Consider the following 10,186-nt stretch of genomic DNA (forward strand, 5'->3'; position numbering starts at 1 on the left):
CATCTGGGTATCCTATAGTTCAACTCAATTCTGACGTTATCTACCTAAAGATAGCATCAGAGCCCAAAGGTTAAGGACTGAGTCTCACAAGTCTGCCCCTCATCCCCACAAACACACTTCAGATGCCAATCCCAGGTTCAGATTGTCACCTATGCTTCTGATCAACTGTTTATAAGTCAAAGGTTCCCATGACACCCTCCTTGGGTCCAATTAATTAGCTAGAGCAGCTCATAGAACTCGGGAAACCCATTTACTCATTAGATACCAATTATTTACAAAAGATATTAAATAATATGAAAGAATATGATTCAACAGCCAGATGAAGAGATACATAGGGCAAAGGTCACAAAGCAGCTTTTGGGGGTGCTTGGGTGGCTCAGTTGGTGGAGCATCTGTTTTGGGCTCAGGTCATGATCTTACAGTTATAGGATCGAGCCCCACATCAGGCTCTGCCCTTGGTGTGGAGCCTACTTCAGATTCTCTCTCCTGCTTTCTCTCTCCCTCTCTCTCAAATAAAAAAATCTTTAAACACACACACACACAACTAAAACAAAAGACAAAAAACAAACAAAAACAAAACAAAAAAAAACAAACCCAAAGCAACTTCTGTCCCAGTGGAGTTTGGGCCTACACAGTAATACATGGAAAATTCTGGTTCACCAACCCAGAAACTCCCTAAAACCCTTCCTTTTGGTTTTTTATGGAGGCTTCATTGCATAGGCCTTACTGATGAAATCATTGGCCATTGGTGATTGATCCAACCACTCCTTCATCTTCTCCAGAAAGGAGTGGGTGGGGCTCAAAGTTCCAACCCTCTATTTAGTGTTGGTTCCCCCTCCTAAGGTGCGTTCCAAAAGCTACCTTATTAACATAAACCCAGTTGCCTTAGAAAGGAACTTTTTAGGGATAAAAAGATAGCATTTCACCTTTATGCATCTGAGGCATTTTCAGGAATTGATGACAAGAGACCAAATATAACAAAAGATGTTCTCATTGCTCTTATCACTCAGGAAATTCCAAGGGTGTTTGTTGCTGTGAGTGGACAAAGACCAAATATATATGAGAAATATGTTTTGGTCATTCAGATGACCATCTTGACCAAATATATATTCCTTATAAATCATAATGTTGCACCTGTGGTCTAACATCACCAGCAAAACCATTCCTCTCTTGGAACACATCATCATTCCAGTGCACACTGAGGGAATGAGGAGATAGCTTTCAAATTTCCCATGTAGTCTAAAGTCCTATTTCTCAAACCCATTCTAGTTAGTTTTTAAAAGCAAAAGCCAGGAATTCTTGAAGGCAAAACCCTCTTTTCTGTTCTTCTATCCAAATGTTTTTTTTTCTGAGGAAATAACCCCAAAGTCTAATAACTATTTGAATAGAGATAAAGCAATAAGAAAAACATTAGGGAGGGGGAGGAGAGGGAGAAAAACCTAACCAGTATCTCAAAAATGTATTCATGAGTGGAAAAACAAAATATGGCATATCCACACGATGGAATATCATCTGACTATAACAAGTAATGAAATACTGATACACACACAACATGGATGAAACTTAGAAACATTATGCTAAGTAAAAAAAAAGCCAGTCGTTAAAGGCCACATATAGTATGATTCTATTGGGAAGTTCGTAAGCAGAACTATAGAAATATAAAGGAGATTAGTAATTGCTTAGGTCTACTGGGAAGATGAAGAGGGAAAGGGTTACTATCTAAAGGGTAACAGGGTTTCTTTTTGAGCTGATGAATATGTTCTAAAATTGACTGCAGTAATAGTTGCACGTATTTGTGAATATATTTTAAAAAGCCATTGAGTTGTATACTTTAAATGGATGAATTGGTGATTTAAATCTCAGTAAAGCTATTTTCAAAAATTATCCAGGAGAATTCTCCTTCTAATTATAATGTACTATAATGTACTTTGCCCTCCTGCTTAAAACTATTAGAAAACGATATGAAAAATGTATTTTCAGACATTGGACAAATGACAGCACAGGAACATAATCCCTAAGAGAAAAGAATTAAAGTAAGCCATACTGTTTCCCAGGCTTTCTTCCTAGAGGCACTTTCCAGACCATGGTACAGAAAAGTAGTACCCAAGCAAAGCACAGTACTCTCAGTGAATTGGGGAGACTAAGCTAAAAGTTTGGGGAGGCTGAGGCAGCTGATATTTGCTGGGTATAGTACTATTGAAAAAGAAACTGAATTCAGAAAGAGCTCTAGACATTTCCTTAGGGATATTACAGAGTGAACAGCTAGATGACAACCTATATATATGTGGAGTGAAACTCAGCAAAGTTGGGCAAAGACAACTACCAGAGACAGTTGCCTCTATTGTCCAGTTGTAGGGTGGACAATTCCCAGAACTTCACATGACACAATATTCAAGCAAATAGGGTGGAAGGGCTTGATGAATATTTGAGATATTCATAGAGACCCCAAAAGAGCCAGACCTGAATAATAAGGCTAAGCTAGCACTAGAGGAAGAACTACTCTAGACCTATAATCTTATTTTAACAAAGCTTATCTTAGCAAAGCTTGAAAAGAAGCACCCAAAGCATCAGGTGGATCCATAGTTAACTAAGCTGCCTGGAAGAAAAAACAACCAACCCATCTAAGAGAAGAAAACAAATCCAGACACTTCAGTATAATAGTAACAATGTTCAACATCTAGTATGAAATAAATAGATTTTCAAAGCAGGAAAACCTAATCCATAAGCAAAATAAAAGTCAATGGAATGATCCAGAACTGACAGAGATGATGGAATGAACAGACAAGAACTTTAAAACACTATTACAAATATGTTTAAGGATTTAGGACAACATGAACACAATGAGGGAAGAAATGAAAACCATAAACAAAGAAACAAATAAAACTTCTAGGGCTGAAAAAAACATAAACAATGAAAATGTTATTGAATCAGTTTAGCAGATCAGACACTGCAGAATAAAAAAATAAAAATAAAAACTTGAGCAAAGCAGTAGAAATGATCCAAACTGAAACACAAAGAAAAAGGCTGAACAAAAACTGAAAAGAGCATCAATTACCTGGGAGACAATACTAAACAATTTTATATGCATTCTTTAGAGTTACAGATAGAGAAAGTGATAGAAAAATAATCATTGAAGAAATAAAGGCAGTACATTTTTCAAGCTTGATCTGAGAAGCCAACCCATGGCAGGCTAAACACACACAAAGCATAATCAATTTGCTGCAAATCAAGGATAAGGAGAAAAATCTTTAAAGTAGCCAGACACACACTCTAAAGTTAAGGAAAAGCACATTGAAAATGACCACTGACTTTTCAGAAAAGCCAAAAGGAAATTTGCTGAAAAAAGAAAAACTATTGTCAAACTGGATTCTATAGCTAATGACAATATTGTTCAAAATGAAAGGGGAAGATAAGGCATTTTCAGACAAAAATTGAGACAGTTTACCACTAACAATCCTCAACTAAAAGAAGATGTATAAAAGGAATTTGGTTACACTGAAAGAACATGTTAAGAGATGGGGAATGTGATTTACAAAAATTTCAAAAAGGGTAATTCTTGGATGAATAAAAATTTTATTTTCTAATTAAAAATTTGTTTCTATTTAATGCAAAATTAGTAATAATGTATTGCAGGGTTTATAACATATGTAGAATAAAATATTTTGTCAACAGTAGCACAGAGAAAGAGAGGAAGTATACTATTATACAGTTTTTGTACTATATGTACATGATTTAATGTTATTTAAATGTAGTCTGTGGTGAATTTTAAAAGTATACTGTAAATTGTAGGAAACCACTAAATAAAATGGTATGTCTAATAAAACAGCTTATAGAAGATAAGGGAATACCAAAAATAATAAAGGGGAAGGCAAACCTTAAGAGACTCTTAAATATAGAGAACAAACTGAGGGTCACTGGAAGGGAGGTGGGTTGGGGGATGGGCTAAATGGGGGATGAGCATTAAGGAGAGCACCTACTGGGATGAGCACTGGGTGTTATATGTAAGTGATGAATCACTAAATTCTACTCCCGAAACCAAACCAAACCAAACCAAACCAAACCAAACCAAAATAATACAATATGTAAACTCACTTGAATTTAAAAACAAAAACAAAACAAAAAACAAAGTCATGAAAAGTGGGGAAAAAGAATAAAAGATAAATAGAAAGCTGGTAGATTTAAACCCAACTACACTGACGATTACATTATGGTTTAAATACTCTAAATAAAATCAAAGATTACCAGACTCAGTGAAAAAGCAAGATCAACAATCTGGTGTTGCCTGCACCCCGATGTTTCTAGCAGCAATGTCCACAATAGCCAAACTGTGGAAGGAGCCTCGGTGTCCATCGAAAGATGAATGGATAAAGAAGATGTGGTCTATGTATACAATGGAATATTCCTCAGCCATTAGAAACGACAAATACCCACCATTTGCTTCGAGGTGGATGGAACTGGAGGGTATTATGCTGAGTGAAATAAGTCAATCGGAGAAGGACAAACGTTATATGTTCTCATTCATTTGGGGAATATAAAAAATAGTGACAGGGAATAAAGGGGAAAGGAGAAAAATGAGTGGGAAATATCAGAAAGGGAGACAGAACATGAAAGACTCCTAACTCTGGGAAACGAACTAAGGGTGGTAGAAGGGGGAGGTGGGCGGGGGGTGGGGGTGATTGGGTGACGGGCACTGAGGTGGGCACTTGATGGGATGAACACTGGGTGTTATGCTATATGCTGGCAAATTGAACTCCAATAAAAAATTAAAAATTAAAAAAAAAACAATCTGGTGTTGGCAAGAAATGCACTTTAAATACAATATATAAGATGAAAAATTTCTAGAGGTTTGTTGAATATGAACATATTTAACACTGCTGAACTGTACACTTAAAAATGGTAAATTTGGGGCACCTGGATGGCTCAGCCAGTTGAGTGTCTGACTTTTGCCTCAGATCATGATCTTGGGGTCATGAGATTGAGCCCCACATCGGGCTCTGTGCTAAGCACAAAGCTTGCTTGGCATTTTCTCTTTCCCTATCCCTCTCTGCCCCCACCTACCCACCCCCACTCACACATTCTCTCTCTCAAAAAAAAAAAAAAAAAAGTAAATTTAATGTTATGTGGGGTTTTTTTTTACCACAATAAGAAATACATATATTAAATAGTTTAAAAGGATAGAAACCACAGATAAACCATGGAAACACTAATAATAGAAAAGGTAGACTACCTACATTAATATCAGAAAATTTAGGGTTAAATTGACATTAATCAACCTTATCAAAAAAGTGTAACAATCCTACATGTATATGCACATAATTACAAGTCTTCAAGATACATAAATTAAAAACTGATAAAACTTAAAGGAGAAATACACAAATCCACAGTTATAGTTGAAAACTTCAACACTACTCTCAGTTATGGATAAAATAAGTAAAAAGTTAGGAAGAATATAGAGGATTTGAACAACACTACCAGTTAAAGTTGATCTAATTAAAGTTCATAGAACACTATTCACACCAACAATAGGACACATATTCTTTTCAAGTGCACATGGAATATTCACCAATATAAAATATATACTAAGTTGTAAAATAAGCCTCTATAAATTTAAAAGCTTGAAATTATATAGGATATATTCTCTGGACATAATGGTATTAAATTAGCAATCTCAGTTGAAAGACAGTTAAGCTAGCTGTAATACCCCTAGATATTTGGAGGTTAAATACACATTCGTATTACTTATTCATTAGTTAAACAAGAAATGAAAAAAAATATGTAGTTTTAATAAGATGATTGTTAAAAGACAACACATCAAAATTTTGTGCGAAGCAGCCTAAGCGGTGCTTAGAAGGAAACTTAGAGCTTTAAACTTAAACTTATAGCTTTTCTTATCTAGATAAATAAGATAGATAAGAAAAGTTCAAAATCATGAATGAAGTTTCCTAGGAAAAAAAGAGCAAATTAAATTTAAATTGAGGGATGCCTAGGTTGCTCAGCAGTTAAGCATCTGCCTTTGGCTCAGGGCATGATCCTGGGGGTCTGAGATCAAGTCCCGCATCAGGCTACTTGCAGGAAGCCTGCTTCTTCCTCTGCCTATGTCTCTGTGTCTCTTGTCTCTCATGAATAAATAAATAAAATCTTTAAATAAATAAATAAATAAATTTAAATTTATTAGAAAGTAGTTCAAATTGGGGATCCCTGGGTGGCTCAGCGGTTTAGTGCGCCTGCCTTTGGCCCAGGGCGTGATCCTGGAGTCCCAGAATCCAGTCCCACATCCGGCTCCCTGCGTGGAACCTGCTTCTCCCTCTGCCTATGTCTCTGCCTCTCTCTCTCTCTCTCTCTCTCTCTCAATCATGAATAAATAAAATCTTAAAAAAAACGAAGGTAGTTAAAATAGAAAATGGAAAAATGTACTATAAGTGCCTGACATTAAGATTTAGATTGACAAGGCATCCATTTCAAAAGACATTCATCTTGAGTAAGCATATTGTCAGCTACTAGCAAAACAACCAGAAAAAGAATTAGGCTGTCCATGAAGGTCCCTGTTTCAGAAAGCCCAGGTAACCTACACAACTGACTACTTGAGTGATTCCGCTTCTCACTTCCTGTGCTCTAATTCCCACTCTTATGCTTTATTTTATTTTATTTTATTTTATTTTCACTCTTATGCTTTAAATTAGTCAACAAAGACTGAACCTTCTGGGACACCTGGGTGGCTCAGTGGTTGAGTGTCTGCCTTTGACTCAGGGCGTGATCCTGGAGTCCCTGGATCGAGTCCCACATTGAGCTCCTTGCATGGAGACTGCTTCTCCCTCTGCCTGTGTCTCTGCCTCTCTGTGTATGTCTCTCATGAATAAATAAATAAAATCTTAAAAAAAAAAAAAAAAAAAAAAAGACCAAACCTTCAAAAACTAGACAAGCCACCTAGAGCATCAGGTCTTTTACCTTTGTCTATCTCTAACCCTCTCTTAACATGACTGCAATGTATAGCCCTCAGCCATGATGTGTGCCCTCTAGGACTTGTGAGTCATAAATCTTGTTCCTCAAAGTTCCCTGATGGTTTTTGCTGTTGTGCATCCCACATCACAATAAGAACCCAAGGGCTGATCCAGCCACAATACTGGCCGGATTGGGGAAATATCTGTGGGGGTCACTGTGAGTCTTCCAGGCCAGGCAAGTGCCTCAGGCATTCCTAGCTGATAGCATCACTACCAATAGGCCGGACACAACAAGAAAACAATAGAAAAAATAAATCAAACTAAAAACCTAGATCATTGGAAACGTCAATAAAATTAATGTATGTCTAGATCAATCAAGAAAAGAAAGTGAAAACACTAATTATCAGTATCAGGAATGAAGGAGGGAACATCAATACAGATCCTACAAACTTTATAATAAAGAAATAGTATTGGGATCCCTGGGTGGCGCAGCGGTTTAGGCGCCTGCCTTTGGCCCAGGGCGCTATCCTGGAGACCCAGGATCGAATCCCACGTCGGGCTCCTGGTTCATGGAGCCTGCTTCTCCCTCTGCCTGTGTCTCTGCCTCTCTCTCTCTCTCTATGTGACTATCAAAAAAAATAAAAATAAAAATAAAAAAAATAAAAAAATAATAAAAAAAAAGAAATAGTATTAACAACATTAAGCTGGTAAATCTGAAAACCTAGATGAATTGGATAAATTCTTGAATAAAACATTACCAAAACTCGCACAAAAGAAACAAAAATCCTAATAGTCTTTCACCTATTAAAGAACTTGAAATTGAATATATAGTTTGAAATCTTCGCCTATAGAAAATTTCAAATCCAAGCAGTTTTATTGATGAAATATATAAAATATTTAAGGAAAAATATCAATTCTACCCAAACCCTTTCCAAAAATAAAAGAGAAGGGGCACCTGAGTGGCCCAGTCAGTTAAGCATCTGCTTTCGGCTTAGGTTGTGATCTCAGGGTCCTGGATTGAGCCCCACATCTGGATCCCTGCTCAGTGTGGAGTCTGTTTCTGCCCCTCTCCACCACTCATGCTCTCTCTTAATCTCTCAAATACATAGAATCTTTAAAAAAATAAAAATAAAAGAGAAAGGAACATTTCCCAACTTATTTTATGAGGACAGTATTTTCCTGATGCTCAAACCAAAGAAAGACATTATAATAAAACTATAGGCTATTATCCCTCAAGATTATAAATACAAAAATCCTTGACAAAATATTTACAGATTAAATTCAGCAATATATAAAAAGTATAATACATCACGAGCAACTGAAATTTAATCCAGTAAGGCAAACTTGAAAATCAATACTCTAGTTCATCATTTTAACAGACTCAAGGAGAAAAAGCATATGAACATCTAAAAATGCAGAAAAGGCTGTTAACAAAATTCAAGAACATTTGTGACCCCCTCAAACTCTAAGAAACAAAGAAAAAAAAACCTTCTCAAAATGATTGAGTGTCTATAAAAACCTCACAGCTAACATATTATTATTTTTTTAAAGATTTTCTTTATTTATTCATGAGAGACACAGAGAGAGAGAGAGAGAGGCAGAGACACAGGCAGAGGGAAAAGCAGGCTCCATGCAGGGAGCCTGATGTGGGGCTCAATCCCAGGACTCCAGGATCAGGTCCTGGGCTGAAGACAGGCGCTAAACCGCTGAGCCACTGGGATTCCAATTTGCACACTTTAAAAGGGTGAGTTTTATGGTATGTGAATTATATCTCAATAAACCTAAGTTTTAAAAAAGCACTTACTAAAATTTAATAAGGGAATTCAGAAAATTTGAAGCTACAGGGTCCATATACAAAAATCAATTGTATTTTTACAGTAGCAATAATTAGAAAATGAAATTTATTTTAAGATAACATATTACAATAGCACCAAATGACAGGAAATAAATAGAAATCTAAAAAATGTGCAAGATCTGTATGCTGAAAGTTTTAAAGATGCTCATGAGAAAATATTAAGAAGACAATAAATGAAGAAATATATCCTGTTCACAGATTGGAAAGCTTACTACTGTTAAGATGTTAATCACCCCAACTCATCAACAGATTCGACACAATCTGAATCAAAATAATAAATAACAATACCACTTACAATCAAGATTTATCTTTAGGAATAAATTCTACAAAGTGCTACTGAATATTGCGTATTATATTGCTAAGAGAATTTCGAGATGATCTAAATAGATATATCATGTTTATGAACTGGGTAATTCTTATTAAAAATCATTAAGATATCATTTCTTTCCAAATTTATCTATAGGCACTATAATTCTAAATAATACTCCAGCTGGCTTTTTCTAGGAAAAGTTGATGGCTAATTCTAAAATTTTTGTGGACTATCAAAGACTCAGAACAGTGAAAAAATTTGGGGAAAAAAGAATAAATCTGGAGAACGTACATGACCTAATTTCAAGACTTATTCTAAAGAAAATACAGTAATCAAATATAGATAGTGTATATGGTTAGATGTATAGGATCGATGGAACAGAAGAGTCCAAATATAGACCCACATATATATATAAGGTCAATTGAAATTAGACAAACATTTTGAGGTACTGCCATACAAAAAAATGAGTGAAACTTTAAGGATAACCTTTATTTTTTTTTAATTTATTTTTTATTGGTGTTCAATTTACTAACATACAGAATAACCCCCAGTGCCCGTCACCCATTCACTCCCACCCCCCGCCCTCCTCCCCTTCTACCACCCCTAGTTCGTTTCCCAGAGTTATCAGTCTTTACGTTCTGTCTCCCTTTCTGATATTTCCCACACATTTCTTCTCCCTTCCCTTATATTCCCTTTCACTATTATTTATATTCCCCAAATGAATGAGAACATATAATGTTTGTCCTTCTCCGACTGACTTACTTCACTCAGCATAATACCCTCCAGTTCCATCCACGTTGAAGCAAATGGTGGGTATTTGTCATTTCTAATAGCTGAGTAATATTCCATTGTATACATAAACCACATCTTCTTCATCCATTCATCTTTCGTTGGACACCGAGGCTCCTTCCACAGTTTGGCTATCGTGGCCATTGCTGCTATAAACATCGGGGTGCAGGTGTCCCGGCATTTCATTGCATTTGTATCTTTGGGGTAAATCCCCAACAGTGCAATTGCTGGGTCGTAGGGCAGGTCTATTTTTAACTCTTTGAGGAACCTCCACACAGTTTTCCAGAGTGGCTG

The sequence above is a fragment of the Canis lupus genome, chromosome 25 (assembly GCF_011100685.1).
Source record: "Canis lupus familiaris isolate Mischka breed German Shepherd chromosome 25, alternate assembly UU_Cfam_GSD_1.0, whole genome shotgun sequence".
In the NCBI taxonomy this organism is placed as follows: Eukaryota; Metazoa; Chordata; class Mammalia; order Carnivora; family Canidae; genus Canis; species Canis lupus.